Source organism: Gopherus flavomarginatus, chromosome 7 (genome assembly GCF_025201925.1).
Source record: "Gopherus flavomarginatus isolate rGopFla2 chromosome 7, rGopFla2.mat.asm, whole genome shotgun sequence".
Lineage (NCBI taxonomy): Eukaryota > Metazoa > Chordata > Testudines > Testudinidae > Gopherus > Gopherus flavomarginatus.
This window is the reverse complement of record NC_066623.1, coordinates 104,572,627-104,588,917: the sequence shown is the minus strand read 5'-3', so window position 1 is coordinate 104,588,917 and position 16,291 is coordinate 104,572,627. Positions and strand designations below refer to the sequence as shown.

The window sequence follows — 16,291 nt, the reverse complement described above, 5'->3', positions numbered from 1 at the left end:
GCACTATAAGTCTCATAGGACGATCTGGGCTCAAGAGATTTCTAGCCCAGAGGCCTGATCCTGAAAAACAAAGGCTAAGGGAGCTGCAGGTGCTCAGCATTTTCTAGGTTTTGGCTGCATATTTATAGACCTCTGTGGGGCTCAAAGAAGTTTTGGCTGCACACCTAAGCTTTCTCCTGTTTTGTCCCTATATTATGCACACGGTGATGACAAAGAAGCAGAATCAGGGGCTAGCTTTGAAAGAGAAATTAGTGCAGTTAGTGAGGAAGGGGAGCCCAGGGAAATTCTTTTATTCAGCGCAAGCTGGAAACACACTTTGAATCCACTAGGAAGGCCAAATTCTGTCTTCACTTACGCTTGTACAGACCACTGACTTTATTAGGTTGCATGGTCATAAGTGAGGATAAAGCATGATCCATAGTGTCTGGCTAAGAACAAGAGATGTTACCGTCCCATTGCAAAACTAGAAGATATTTTCCAGCAGCAGGTCAAACCCAAAAGGAAAAGTCCTACAGGCATTTTCCCCTAGATAAACTTCTCTCAATGACACACAGCTTCACCTAGAAGAAGAGAATGCACAAAGAACTCACTGTAATCTTACCAACATATCAATAAACATGCCGTGTGTTGGTCTCTTATCATGATTTCTTTTTTCTACAGTATCTTTTTGTACTTTGGCTCCCATTCTGACAAGCATCCAGACCATCCACTTATATCATCATCAACTAAAGTGGTACAGATTTGATCAGAATATCCAGGATGTCCTGCAACATGCATACACACTTCTACATCTTGTAAGCAGTATCTGTAAATGTGACATGGTAAGGATGGAGAAGGACACAGTTTTAGGGAGAAGCTGGGATGGAGGAAAATTGCATTAGGGGAAGTTTACAGGGAGAAAAAATGAATCTTGGGATCGGATTTGAAGGCATAGGTGGCAGGCTGTTTGCACTGGATCAACCAGTACAGTGGGGGTGATGAACAGAAAGGAGTCTGGTACCTAAGCTGCCAGAAAACACTGGAAATATATTTTTAAATTCTTCTAAATTAAACTTGGCTTTTCTTTCCAGTCAACACCACCAGCACAATGAGAGACAAACTGAAACAAACTGCATCAATTGCCAAGCCCAAGACATTCTACAGCCATCACGTCAGCATGAGAGTGGGCCAAATTCTGAGGTGAGTCTAAGGGAGACCACAGAAAGTCTTTATTGGTGTAACTTAAATCTTCTCCAGGACCCCTCAGTGTGCATGTCACATTCACTTAGACTCCTTCTGGACTTAGACTCCTTCAGACTCACATCCATTTATAGCTGGTAACTTACGCTTCCTGCCACTCCACACCAATCACCTCTGAATTTGGCCCCACAAGTCTAAATGATCAGAGGGGTAGCCATGTTAGTCTGGATCTGTAAAAGCAGCAAAGAATCCTGTGGCACCTTATAGACTAACAGACGTATTGGAGCATGAGCTTTCATGGGTGAATACCCACCCATGTTATGCATCCGACAAAGTGGGTATTCACCCACAAAAGCTCATGCTCCAATACGTCTGTTAGTCTATTAGGTGCCACAGGACTCCTTGCTGCTTTTAAGTCTAAATGAGTGTAAGCTGATGTAACACATAAAAGCAATGAGACTTCTCATGCTTAAAGTTAAGCATGTGCTTAAGTGCTTTGCTGAATTGGGGCCAGACTGCTCAGCATCATTGAGAAGAGGTGTGAAGCAAAAAAAAAAAAAGAAAAAAAAAGCAATTAACAGGAAGGAATAAGCAAGTGTAATTGAAAGTAGATTAGGGGCTACTTTAATTTACACCATTTTATGGCTTCTTCAGGTGCAAATTATAACAACTGACTCCTGGGTGGAGGCAGGTCCAGGAGAGCCGAAGTTAGTGGGAGGGAGTCTTACACCATTTTCTACGTCACCTTTGAGTTTGGCCCAGTATCTCCCAAGTAACAGGGAAGTCTTAAAGTTTTCCAGACATGGTTCCCAAGAACATTTTGAACTATATTACCTGACCCAGTGACAGCCAGATGGTGCCAGTAGTAAGATACCAGGAGCTGGCAGGTGACCAGCCTCCCCACACTGCCCTGCCATTTGGATGCACCAGCCCCAAACTTTTCAGTTCACCTTTATTAATTACTATAACAATCCATTTAATCACACCATAACTTTCCAACTCTGCTTTAAACACTAAAAGCCAGAGACATTTTAAGTAGAACCCACAATTTAGCCAAATGAGCTAACATTTTCCTTTGAACCCTATAGCATTTCAAAACATTGGTAAATCTTTACAGGGTATAAAAGTGTGGTGTGTTCACCACTTAACAATCCAGTTCTGTGCTGGATCTGTCAGCACGATAGTAAAACATCTAAGTGCATAGTGTGCTTATAATAAATACTTTGCACAAAATTATTCATTCCACATACGAGCAGAAGGTACTTTAATGCCTACTCTGTTTTTGGAATGCTATATAACCTTGCTAGTTGCAGGCAAGTATATGGAGGTCGTTTTGTTCGATTAAATAAAGGAAACAAGGTTCCCATTTTGAAATTAATTCACTGAAAACGATTAAGTAGCTGGCTGTCAATGCTTTGGGAATTTATATAAGCCCCCTCCCCCCAATACTAATGTTCTTTTTTTTCCCCTTGTCCCTTAAACAAATACTCTGTTAACCACATCATTGCCAAGCAGATCTTCTGCATGCACGTGAGCCACCACAACATGGTAAAGTTCACCACCTGAATGGGTACCTGACTCCTGCACAGTATTTTCCTGCAGGCACCAGTCGAATATGAGCCAGAGTGGTCCCTCCTACTCCCTTTAAAGGGGGCATGATAAGCTTCCCCCAAAACCACACTGGATCAACTGTTGTGGTGGGGGCTGTGGCTCCTCTTTCTCTTCTTCCTGCTTTTGGGGACACTAGCACCACCAGCAGCATTAGCCTGGAACAACCTTTGTGTTTAATGGGCGCAAGGACTGAGGGCCTGTCTACATGCGGCATTTGCCACAATTTCAGTCATTGGTGACTGGAGAGAAGCAGAGGTCAGGCTACAACCTGAGCTATGTTGTTTTACCCCATCTACCCTAGTGGTTTGCACAAATGCAGCTACCCCCAGGGGACTGGCCACTGCAGCTGAAATTGGGGCGAATCCCCGTTGTAGATGAGGACTGAGATAGTGACTAACCCCTGCACAAGCCGGGGAAAAGCTCCTTGCACCTTCAACATCTCCTTTCACACAGCTGCTCAAGATTGAAAGTGGCCCTATTCAGGAAAGCTTTATCACATACTAAATGTTAAGCACACGCTTAAATCCCATTGAAGTCCCACTGAAGTTTACGTGCTTTCCTGAATCTGGGCCTTAGATCCTAACCACGAAAGATGAAATGGACACTTTCCTTTGCCAGCCTAGAGCGAGCACGTGGTGCCAACCTGATTCTCTGCATTATAACTTGATTTTTGCCAGACTCTGGTTTCTAACAGCACAACTGCCGGCTTATAAGCTATTATATTGTTTTAAGAAGGCAGCCCTCCTCTTTCTATCCTCAAACCTTCTCCTTATTCCTAATACTGATACAAAGTTGGACTTGCCATAACAGTGTTCATAAACATCCCCAAAGTGACAGGGTAATGCCACAGATGATGGGTTATACATATGACCCACACAGGGGAAGCTCTAGCTTTTTTGCCGCCCCAAGCACGGCAGGCAGGCTGCCTTCAGCAGCTTGCCTGCGGGAGGTCCCCAGTCCCGCAGATTTTGCGGTGCGTCTGCGGGAGATCCACCAGCCCTGCAGCTTCAGCGTACCCACCGCCAAATTGCTGCCGAATCCGCAGGACCGGTGTACCTCCCACAGGGAAGCTGCCGAAGGCTGCCTGACTGCTGCTCTCACAGCGACCTGTAGGCCGCCCCCACGGCTTGCTGCCCCAGGCACGCACTTGGAGCGCTGGTGCCTGGAGCCGCCACAGGACCCACAAGGAGAATCTGGACTTGGGGAGAAGTTTTCTGTTTCAATAAAGCTAATTGTTTATCAAGAGCCACATAGTGAGGGAATAGCCACAAATAGGAGGACATATATATATATATATATATATATATATAAAATGTCACTCTCACCTTTTTAATGCTCCTTCATGGAAATTCATAAACTTCTGTATTCTATGCACTTCCAAAGACACATTTATAATTTTTCAGAAAACAAGCTGCATCTCATAAAGGGAATGATAAGATCAAAGTCAGTGATCCTGCACTGCTGATACACACACTAGTACAGACCCTTTTCATTCTTGTGACTAGAGCTTCAGGCTTTCCTCTGTATCTAGGATCCGTATCTTCAGATACGCACACTGGATTAAATCAGGGTTTCTGAATTGTGAAGAAACATGCATTTCTTTGCACTCTATGATGGGGATACTGTACCAGATCTTCAGCTTCTGTTCATTTTCTATTCACATAAATGGAGCGGTGCTGCTTTATACTAGCTAAGGATCCTGCCCAATGCATCGATGTTTATTTTCTGGGCAGTGCATGTTTTATGATGACCTTAACTAGTCACCTGCTTTGGCTCTGTGAATGATGCGAAGGGTAAGTGCATGCATACCAGCTCATAACCTGTGCACCTTGGACCATAATCTCAGCTGGCATAGCTCAATGCAGCAATGCTGATTTACTCTGGCTGAGGAACCAGCCCCTAGTTTTTACTGGGAATCTTTGAATATGTCCAGAGGCAGTTTCAGTCTTAGTTCACGGTTACATGCTCCATCTGAGGAGGGCATTAGCATAGCTAAGAAATCTCTGTCTTTGTGAGAGATACATTAATTTAATTAAACATGTAGATTATTGTTTGACATTTAAAGATATTTACTATACTTTTTTATATATTTTATTTACTAAAGAAATGTATAGGACAAACTTCAGAGAGGTTTAAACAAATGTGGCCATGAATCAGTGTATACACCTGCACCCAGCTTGACTGTTCCCTTACATAGCTCCTGAATAATATATAGGAGCACATCAGTATCTAGAACGATAACGTTTCTAGTGGAAGACTGAGGCAAGCTGTCAGTCTGACCTCTATTGGCAGGGAACTCCACTATGAACAGCTTGTCCATGGCCTCAAGAGCTTCTCCTTGGAGAAAAGCAACTGTAGCATATCTGCACATTCACATACTAAGATAATATACACTTATGCAGATAGATACATAGATATATTGTGTGGGCACAAAGATACACCCAGAGATAGATAGATAGAATATGTATCTATTGTACATACGTGGATACACACACACATTCCAAAACCAAAAATAAAGCACCCATTAAGGTTGTTAAGCAATAATAATGTACTAAATTATCACATCATTTACAAACCTCAAGCAAATAAAAGCAGAAAATGTACTGTTATGGACTTTGTAAATCTTTCATTGCTCACAAAGTAAATAAATTATTCTTACCAAGTCTAATATCATGTATCATCACAACATAACCTTAGATCTGGAATATCAGCATTCGTTGTGAGCCAAAGATAAGGTTGTTGTGTTGCAATGACCTGTAACTCAAAAATAATTTGATGATTTTTCTTTACACTTTGCAGAACCATCTTCTAATGTAAAAGCAGCAAAGAATCCTGTGGCACCTTATAGACTAACGGAGGTTTTGGAGCATGAGCTTTCGTAGGTGAATACCTACTTCGTCAGATGCATGTAGTGGAAATTTCCAGGGGCAGGTATATATATGTGCAAGCAAGCTTCAGTTCATCTGCAAATTTGACACCATCAGCTTAGGATTAAACAAAGACTGTGAATGGCTTGCCAATTACAGAACCAGTTTCTCCTCCCTTGGTTTTCACACTTCAACTGCTATAACAGGGCCTCATCCTCCCTGATCGAACTACCTCATTATCTCTAGCTTGCTTGCACATATATATACCTGCCCCTGGAAATTTCCACTACATGCATCTGACGAAGTAGGTATTCACCTACGAAAGCTCATGCTCCAAAACCTCTGTTAGTCTATAAGGTGCCACAGGATTCTTTGCTGCTTTTACAGATCCAGACTAACATGGCTACCCCTCTGATACATCTTCTAATGTAGTAATTTTGAGGCCAAAACAAAAATTTCCAAGCCCTGGTTACAGGCATTCTAAAATAGAGCTTTATCATGGAACCTGCTTGTAACCTTAATTATGGAGCATCTACCACCTCTGTGTAATACGTGTCTGTGCTGGAAAGCACAACAGCATGTCTTTTCAATGAAGGAGAAAGTTGTCTCATGAAGTGGTTTATTTGCAGGTTTTTTCCAAACACGCAAACACACATTTCCCATGTGTATTCATAGTCAGATTTGCTGATTTTATTAACAAATACTTATTTTTACAGTAAAAGGACAGCACACTGGAATCTATTCCTCCTTGTGTATTATTTATTTCTTACCAAAACAAGTCTGCTAGGTACCACTTTACATGAAGAGACATGATCCTCTGCCCCATGGAGCTTGCATGCTAACGGCAGTCATTGCACACTGAGAGGCTAACAAGAAATTAGGGAGGGAAGTGGAGGAGGAAGGAGGAGGGTAACATCATTAAGATAACGCAGCTACTTGGGGAGATACAGAATGCAGGGGGGTGAAGTAAAGGAGGATTCTTTTTTGTTTGTTCTTTGAAGAAATAAAATAAATAATTGGCTTAGTTGGTTAATTTGGTCAAAGAATGTTAGGTCATACTCACTAGATGGGGGACTTTATCTTGGGAAGCAGTGACGCTGAAAAAAAATTGGAGGGGTTGTGGTGGATAAACAGCTCCCACTGCAACGATGTGGCTGAAAGGGTTAATCCAATGGATTAGCACAAAATGGGGAATCTCAAGTAGGAATAAAGAGGTTGTTTTACCTTTATGTTTGGCACTAGTACAACCACTGCTGGAATACTGCGTTCAGTTCTGGTGTCCACAGTTAAAGAAGAATGTTGATAAAATGGAGAGGGTTCTGAGAAGAGCGACGAGAATGAGTAAAGGATCAGAAAATATGCCTTGCAGTGATAGACTAAAGGAGTTTAACAAAGGGGTGACTTGATCACAGTCTATAAGTATGTACATGGGGAACAATTATTTAATAATGGGCTTTTTACTGTAGCAGAGAAAGGTATAACATGAGCCAATGGCTGAAAGTTGAAGCTAGACAAACAGACTGGAAATAAGGCACAAACTTTTAACAGTGAGGGTAATTAACCATTGGAACAATTTACCAAGGATTATGCTGGAGTCTCCATCACTGGCAACTTGAATTATTTTGGGGAAATTCCATGGCCTGTGGTATACAGGAGGTCAGACTTTATCACAATGGTCCCTTCTGGCCTTGGAATCTATGATTTTTTTCCCTTGGCTTTGTGAGCCTGAAGGAGAGGTTTGGTTTTGAGAAATGTAATGGTCATGCAGATGAGCTCAAGGAGGACATTGCCTGTGTAGGAAGAAAGCGGGAAGATGTAGGAGAAGCATGCAAATGAAGTATAAGGTATGGCGGGGAAGTATGGAGGGAGTGTGGGGACAATGCAATGAGAGATATAGTCAGATGAGTAGAGACAGGCAGAGTTATGGACAATCTTGAAGACAAGAGCAAGAATCTCTTGAACTTAAGTAGTAAATATGGGTTAGCCAAGGAGGGATTCAAAGAGGATAGTGGTGTGATCAGATCTACAGGGAAGGAATACAATCTGACTGCACAATTGCTTACTAAGTTCTTGTCACTTACATCTGGACAAGCCCAATGAAGACAACAGTGCTCCATATCTTCCTGACAGCATACACCAGAGACCCTTGGCTTGCACACATGTAATTAAGGACACAATCTGGAGACAATGGGATTACAGGTGTGAAACTGAAGGCCCAATTTGGGCTGCATAGCCTTTATTAAGGGCAAGAGAGCACATAAAAGAAATAACCCAGCTTGGTTCTCAGATCCCAGGTTGAGCTTGCAGGGTTGGCAGCTATTAAAAAAAAAAGCATCTTGTTAGTGGTAGATTCAGTACGTTTGATTTGGAATCGTTGAGCGACACATACATGGAAACCCACAGTGCCATTTTTACAGAGTCACTTTTCCAGAAGCTGCCCTTTAAAAGGGAGTGACTAATGGCAGTGAATGTAGTCTGTTTTCTATTTGCAGTGCCAGGCTCATTTGGCATGTGTAAAATGCAACTCTTTGCTTGGTAAACAAGCAAATTAAACTGGCGATCCAGAGAATCTTGGAAGCGTTACTTAAATAAAAAAGCCTCTCTCTGCAAATCATGGCTTGAAACGCTTTGGAAGGTGTGTTTCCAGATGTTTTATCATGGGACAGGCTGACAATATCAAGGACGTAATTCTTGCTGAGACTGTCGTTCCCTATTAAATATAAAAGAAAGGAATAATCACCAATTTATAAAGCCAGCTCCCGGCCCCCAGCCAAGACACTCCTAATGCAGCACAACATAATAAAAATAAATTAAAATTTTACTATTTCAATAAGAATAACTTTCAAAAAGTCAAACACCTAATACAAATGTGGTGGGAAGAGATCTAATATATAACGAATGAGGGGGGAAGTCATAAGAGGAAAGATAATAAATGTAGGACCAAAAGTGGTCAGAGTCAGAAACCTTTAAACAATAGTCTCAGGATGTTTTTGAAAACTGGGGAGAGATGATCTGAGACATGTGTTAGGGATTAGGGGTAAATTCCACACCAGAAGTCCCACCACAGCAGACGCACGGTTGCCTGACAACCTGGGATAGAACAATGAGATCCGGAAAAAGTCTAGGCTAGATCCTCAGCTAGTGTAAACTGGCTTCGGTGGGACTCCAGTGATGTGCAGATACCAATCAGGAGTAGTAGGTTCAAGGAAGAAATTTCCAATATAACCTGGATGTAACAGCATGACCTGCCAAGGGGTTTGGGGCTAGCCCGTCCTATTTGATTATTGGACCCATCTGGGAAGGGGTCAGGTGACTCCTGTAGAGGGCAGAGAGCGCTCAGATGAGGGGAAGATTCAAGAAGGAGGTGAGCTCCTGTGGCAGGTGCTGAAGCAAATAGGGGAGGAAGGGTGGGAGAAGCAAGGGGGAAAGCTTCTGGGAATCTGCAGGGCCGGCGCTTCCATTTAGGCATTTTGCCACCCTCGGCAGCAATTTGGCGGTGGGGGGTCTTTCCACGCTCTGGGTCATCGGCGGCAATTCTGCGTCAGGTCCTTCACTTGCTCCAGGACCCACCGCCGAAGTGCCCCGAAGACCGGGAGTGCGGAAGGACCCCCCCACCGCAGAATTGCCGCCAACGACCCCCACCAAGGGCGCCAAAAACCCTAGCACCGCTCCTGGGCGCCTGCAGCCTGTGTCGGTCAGGGGAATAGCCTTGTTTGTGTTACTTTGACTTTTGTATTTGAGGAATGAAACTGCCCTGAACGAATGGCCTGAATGCACTTTGGGTGCTCCGTTCACCCTTCCTGGGCTGAGGAGACAGGCCAGCAGCCATACACACAGACCATACACTGCTTACAACTTTAAAAACTGACCATGCCAAATTAAATTCCATCTACTGTTCTATCGGCAGCCAGGCTCAGGAATGCAAGTGGCTCCAATACAAATGCAGTTGCTCAAAGCAGTATGAGAACGTGCTAGTGCATTCTGAACCAGCCAGAGAGATCTTACTGGAAGCCCTGCTGAGAGGAAGTGACGGAAATCAAGCCATGTGGTCACAACGGTGTGTGTTGCTAATGCAAGGTCCTTCTCTCAGGACAAATGGAGGCAAAGCTTGCACAAACAGACCATTTCGGGACTACTTCCAGCATATGGCTTTCCATAGAAAACATGATGGTGAAAGTGACATCACAATTCTTAGCATGGTTCTACTCCAAAGAGGGACTATGTAAAAGTTGCCCTTTCTTATACAACAAACCCGCTCCCTGGATGAATTCAGAGACAGCGCTTAGGTGGGGAGCTCTTTGGAGTACAGACTGCCTTCTTTTATGTCTGGAAAGTTCCTTGCACATTGTGGGTGGAAACATGTACTAAATAATAGGAGTATCTACTAGCTTTACTGACCATAACATTTTGATGCAATTCTCAGTTCTCTCACCTCTGCAGAATTAAAGGAGAACAAGCAGAATTCTACTCCTGCTGCATCCTTAACAGAATCCCTGGTTAAATTCCAATCAGCAAGTATCAGTGGAAATATATGGAAGGCACTGAGGCTGCACGGCTGTCACCAAGGGCATAATTTGGCCTGCAAAACCATCACACCTGGTAATGATGTATGAGATGGAAAGAATTCTGTGTAATGCTCAGAGCTCAGGGTGAATTTGAGGAGCTGGCAATTAAAACACACCTTTCTACCTGTAAACTGAACAAACTGTTATGGAATCAGAGACAATAAATCTAGACCGCTTTTATGGAGCTACTTTTCAGACTTTAACCTGATTTACATCCAAACAGTATACAAATCTCAATATTAAAATCTTCCCAAAAAGTGAATTAAAGCAAAAGGAATACCCAGAGTTGAGACATAATTGCTTAGCACACAGGCAAACCCATCCAAGCCCTGCAATGACTAATAACAGATGAATTAAAGATACTAAGTAACAACTCCAGTCAGAACTGTTTTGCTTTTGTTGTTTTAAACCTGATCCTCAGCGTTGCATAGTTTTGTTTTTAATTTGATTATATACACTCTTCTCAGGGAGAAATGCAGAGCCCTCTGGTATTCAGTTAGGATGATGAGATTAGAGCAAAACATTATGAAATTCTAGGTAACACCTTCTACTGAGAATGAAATAAAACCCCGGTGTTTCTCAAGGAACATTTGATTCCACAAATCCACTAGCGCTAATGTTCACCATTAGGATATTAACTTGCAGTGCAAACCCACCAGGCAAAACACAAAATTACAGATGGTAGTAAACAGACTCCTGACATGTTTGGTTATTACAGTGACATCCCCTTAGGAATTAGTTGCAACACTGGGGCTGTTCTGTTTGTTGCCCAAATACTGTGGCACACATATACAAGACCAACACCTGCCTAATGAGTGAAATACGAAACAGCATGATAGCTCCAACTTAGGGGAGAGGGAAAAGGACAACTCAGTCACTAACGGAAGTATTAGGTGTTCTTTCAATCACTAGAGAAATCATTAGCTATTGAAGGGAGGGGGAATTTACCTTTTTCCATCTTCTGCCTCTTTCCTAACTGAGCACATTGCCAACACCATGTTAACGGTTTTTGAAAATGCCCCTGAAGAACAAAGATTCTCCTTTTGCCAGATCCCAGTATTTATAAGCAAGCCCAAATCTGTGAGAAAATTCAATTGAACACAGATGGCAGGAAATTCCTCTAAAATGACAGTGGCCAAATTCAAACCACAAGACATGAAAATAACCCAACGTACTAGACATGAAGAACATATCTTATAGATTTTTCCTCATGCAATTCACAGTCTGTGATTGATTACCGGGAAGACATACTGCAGATTTATGGGACTTCTGTAGAACAAGTATTCCATTTGCAACAATTAAACCTTATGTGGTTAAAAAATAGGTTAAAGGAATCCATAGATGGTTCCGACATTGGAGGAATGCACTTCTAGGTGGATGGTAAGTTCATGGTTAGTGAGATTTAGCAATGGAGTTGACCATGCATTAATCTGTTTGCTGTTATTAACAAGGCTGCTGTGATAATTATTTTTATGGCATCAGAAAGCCAGATGTGAAAGATACAATCAGTATGCCTGTAATTTTCTTATTTTCACATGGTCACAGTGCCAGTGCTTTAGCAGCTGTGGGAGTCAGGGTCTGAGTTGAATGCCTCAATCAGAAAGGAAGTAACCGCATGGTATATGCAGGTGGAATTTTGGCATCTCATGGAGACGCACTCCAAACTGCCACAAGGATGTGCCGAAAGGAAGCAGCCCTTCACTCTGAAATGAGTGACTATGTATCACAGCTGGAGTAACTTGGATCCTAATTCACTAAAGTATGAGCAGTTGCCACTTTGCTGCATGTCCAACATAAAGTTCAAGTGACAGGATGCAGTCAGAGAGCCTTGGTGTGTCATCAGGCAGATAGGCCAGCAGAGTGCCACAGCAGTAGATCAGATGGGTATCCCAGCGCCTCTCACTCTCCCTTAGAGCTGGGTAAAGAGGAAGCTCTGAATTGCTTTTCAAGTTCTCTCAGTGCAAATACACAGATTCCTGTGAGGGCAAAGGCCAACATGGTTATTTGCTAGTCAGCTGGGAGGTATTGCCCCCCTGCCCGCCCCATTTATGAAGTTTCTGCTAGTCAATCAGGAATCAGAAATAGTATCACGTGACTTACCATGACTAGTAAGTTGAGAAAGACACAGTTGAACCAATCAGCTTGCAAATAAGCTCCACAAACTGAAATGTGATCTCATAAAATGCTTACAGAAGAAATTCAGATGAAGCAGTAACAATCAAAGCCTGGTCATGGACAATTCACCAAGAGAAAAGGGGCCTGCTACAAGATTCACTATGAATGGTTTGTCCAGATGTATGCTGCCTCTCCCTACACAGAGTCTAAAACAACCTCTTCCAGTATTCTCTATCTGTATTCGGTACTTCACTCCGCCATGCCATAGGCTAGCGCCCTAAACTATGGACCATCCTCCTCCTCCTCCTCTCTCATGTCCGATATGTGCTGGAAAATAAAATAGGTCAAATGTATCTCTGGTACAACTGATTTTGGCCTAATCTAGATTGGATTCTAATGGGAAGAAATCTCCTTAAAATGTGTAATCAATAATAGGTTATGATTCTACAAGCAAATTATTCTGTCTCTTTCATATTGTATACACACACGCCCAATTTCTCTCTGTTAGTGCAATATAAAAAGGTAGAGTAATTCACATTGGCCTTTATTGTACTGTCTGTCTCCCTCCGGCTATTGTGTGTGTTGTGCACACAGCAATGTGCTAACAGACAGAAATTTGGGAATCACTTTATATGCTGTACTGAGCCTCTAGGGCTCCCCCATCCCTACCCCGCTGCACACCTGTAAATCCCATTGCCGTTCACAAATGTTACATGTGTGCATCACACGAGAAACGAACACCCTGATGATTTCAAGATTGCAAAGCATTTTTGCCAAATACATAAATCTCCTTCAAAATCTGGTATCTTCTCCCATGAGTCACTGGGAAGCAGGTGACAGCACAGACAGTTCAGATCCTGACTACGGAGAGGCATTAGCAGACTTTCTTTAAGCAAAGAGAGAGATACAAAGCATCTAAGAGGTTATGTAAATAACTGATATGGTGCTTCAATGAAGACTGCCAAAAGTTAGCTTTAGCAAAAGTTAGGCACCAGATTTTTGCAAACAGTAACTCATGTGCTCAGGCTAGGAATACCTCCTTTTATTTATCTCCAGATAGATACTTTTTAATAGAGCTGAGAAAGCTTGTGAAAAAAAATCTGCCTGGTGGGTAAGCTTTCTCCCTCCCTCCTCCCCACAATTCTTCAAACTCAAAGTTCAGGCAGAACTCCATGAAAGTCAGTGAAGAAACTGACATCCAAAAATATGAGGAAGCAATTAAAATGTGTTTGTAATAGCTAGGATGTAGAAAACAATAGGGGTCCAATTCTGACCTCCCCTTTAGATTTACACAGGCGGTACTCCATGAGATTCACCGTAGTTGCTCCTGAGGTACACCAGCATGAGATCAGAATCAAGCATTAATTCTAAAAGTTGGGTCTTCAAAAATAGGAAAATAAAGCAGAGAAAGGTGGGTACTTGATCTGAAATGATACTTGTAGGGTTTGCTTGTGTATGACAAAGTTGATGATTCACTTAAGGCAAATCAATTTTGGTTCCTAGAGGTGAATGTTGTAGAGCATGATATCTAAAAAGCATTGTTCTGTGAGCAAAAACAAATCCATGTGGACCCAATCTCTTTTGTACTTTAAGTCAATGGCAAAACTCACACGGACTTCAATGCAACTTGAATGAAGTCCTTTGGAAGATACAGAAAGCTGCAGCTTTTACAAGCTTGACGGTGGATGTTATGAAGATACCAGGAATGGAACTTAATATCTGTCTTTTATTCTTGCTAAATAATTCTGGTTCCAACTCGGAGATCCTAATTTTATGTACTGCTGTAAGTACCGCATATATTTTAAGGACAGAAGGTCTGACCTCCTGTATATCGCAGGCCATTACTTTTCACCCAGTTACCCTTGTCTTGAGTCCAACAAGCTGCATCTGACTAAAGCAATTCTTCCAGACAGGCATCTAGGCTTGATTTGAAAACATCAGAAGATGAAGAGTCTACCACTTAACTCAGTAGTTTGTTCCTATGGTTAATCAATCACCCTCACTGTTAAAAATGTATGCCTAGTCTTAAACTTGTATGTCTGACTTCAGCTTTATACCATTGATTCTCATGATGCCTTTCTCTGCTAGATTAAAGAGCCCTTTAGTGTCCAGAAGTCACTCCCTGTGAAGGTAGTATGACAAAGTTCCTCCTCTACCTTGGTGGGTCCAGCACTTATTGGCAGATTTGCTCACCTCAGTGATCTTCCCCACAGTCTGGATCAACTCCTCCTGTGTCGGATCAGGAGTTGGGAGGTTTAGGGGGAACCCGGGCCCGCCCTCTACTCCGGGTTCCAGCCCTGTGGATTGCAGCTGTCTATAGTGCCTCTTGTAACAGCTGCATGACAGCTACAGTTCCCTGGGCTACTTCCCCATGGCCTCCTCCAAACACCTTCTTTATCTTCACCACAGGACCTTCCTCCTGGTGTCTGATAACACTTGTACTCCTTAGTTCTCCAGCAGCACACCCTCTCACTCTCAGCTCCTTGTGCCTCTTGCTCCCAGCTCCTCACACACACTTCCTCTCCTCTGGCTCCTCCCTCCTTGACTGGAGTGAGCTCCTTTTTAAACCCAGGTGCCCTGATTAGCCTGCCTTGATTGGCTGCAGGTGTTCTAATCAGTCTGTCTGCCTTAATTGGTTCTAGCAGGTTCCTGATTACTCCAGTGCAGCCCCTGCCCTGGTCACTCAGGGAACAGAAAACTACTCAGCCAGTGATCAGTATATTTGCCCTCTACCAGACTCCTGTACCACACTGGCCTGGGTCTGTCACAGTAGTTACACACTGTAATCCAAGTCACTTCTCAATCTTCTTTTTGATAAGCTGCACGGACGGCGCTCTTTAAAGCTCTCACTGTCAGGCATTTTCTCCAGTCCGCAAATCATGTTATGGCACTTTTCTGCACCCTCTCCAATTTTTCAACATCCTTTTAAAAGCATGGCCACTAGAACTGAACACAGTATTCCAGCGTCCATGTACTAATGCAGCATGCAGAAGTCAAATCACTCCCTTACTCCTCTTCACCACTCCTCTGTTTATGCATCAAAGGCTCACACTAACCTTTTTGCCACAGCATCACACTGGGAGCTTATTTTGAGTTGCTTATCCATTCTGTCCCCTAAATCTTTTTCAGAGTGAGTCACTGCTTCTGCAATAGAGTCCCCCATTCTATAGGTCTGCATTTCTTGTTCCTAGATGTATGGCCTTGCATTCGGCTGTACTGTACTGAAATGCATTTTGCTTGAATGGGCCCAAGCACCCAAGCAATCCAGATCACACTCTGTCACTGCCCCTCCCTCATCCTGATTCACCACCAACCAATCTTTGCATCACAGTTGAATATTTGATAGCTAGAGACCTAAAGAGTAACAAGAAAACATTCTACAAATACATTAGAAGCAAGAGGAAGACCAAGGAAAGGGTAGGCCCATTACTCAATGGGGTTGGGGGAGAATAATACAGAAAATGTGGAAATGGCAGAGGTGCTTAATTACTTCTTTGTTTTGGTTGGTAGTGACTGGATGTCTTACATAGTGAATGTGAGGTAGGATCAGAAGAGGCAGAAACAGAGAAAGAACAAGTTAAAAATTACTTGGACAAATTAGATGTCTTCAAGTCAGCAGGGCGTGATGAAATGCATCCTGGAATACTCAAGAATCTGACTGAGGAGATATCTGAGCCATTAGCGATTATCTTTGAGAAGTCATGGAAGACAGGAGAGATTCCAGAAGACTGGAAAAGGGCAAATATAGTGCCCATCTATAAAAAGGGAAATAAGGACAACCCAGGGAATGAAAGACCAGTCAGCTTAACTTCTGTATCTGGAAAGATAATGGAGCAAATAATTAAGCAATCAATTTGCAAACATCTAGAAGATAAATGAGGTGATATGTAACAGTCAGCATGGATTTGTCAAAAACAAATTGTGTCAAACCAACCTGACAGCTTTCTTTGACAG

General features: G+C 42.7%; 1 protein-coding gene across 2 annotated transcripts in view; it reads right to left on the bottom strand.

Annotated features, from left to right (window-relative positions):
• The window catches only part of GLIS1 (GLIS family zinc finger 1), a 287,616-nt gene that overhangs the window by 205,904 nt on the left and 65,421 nt on the right, over positions 1–16,291 (bottom strand). The window lies entirely within an intron of this gene.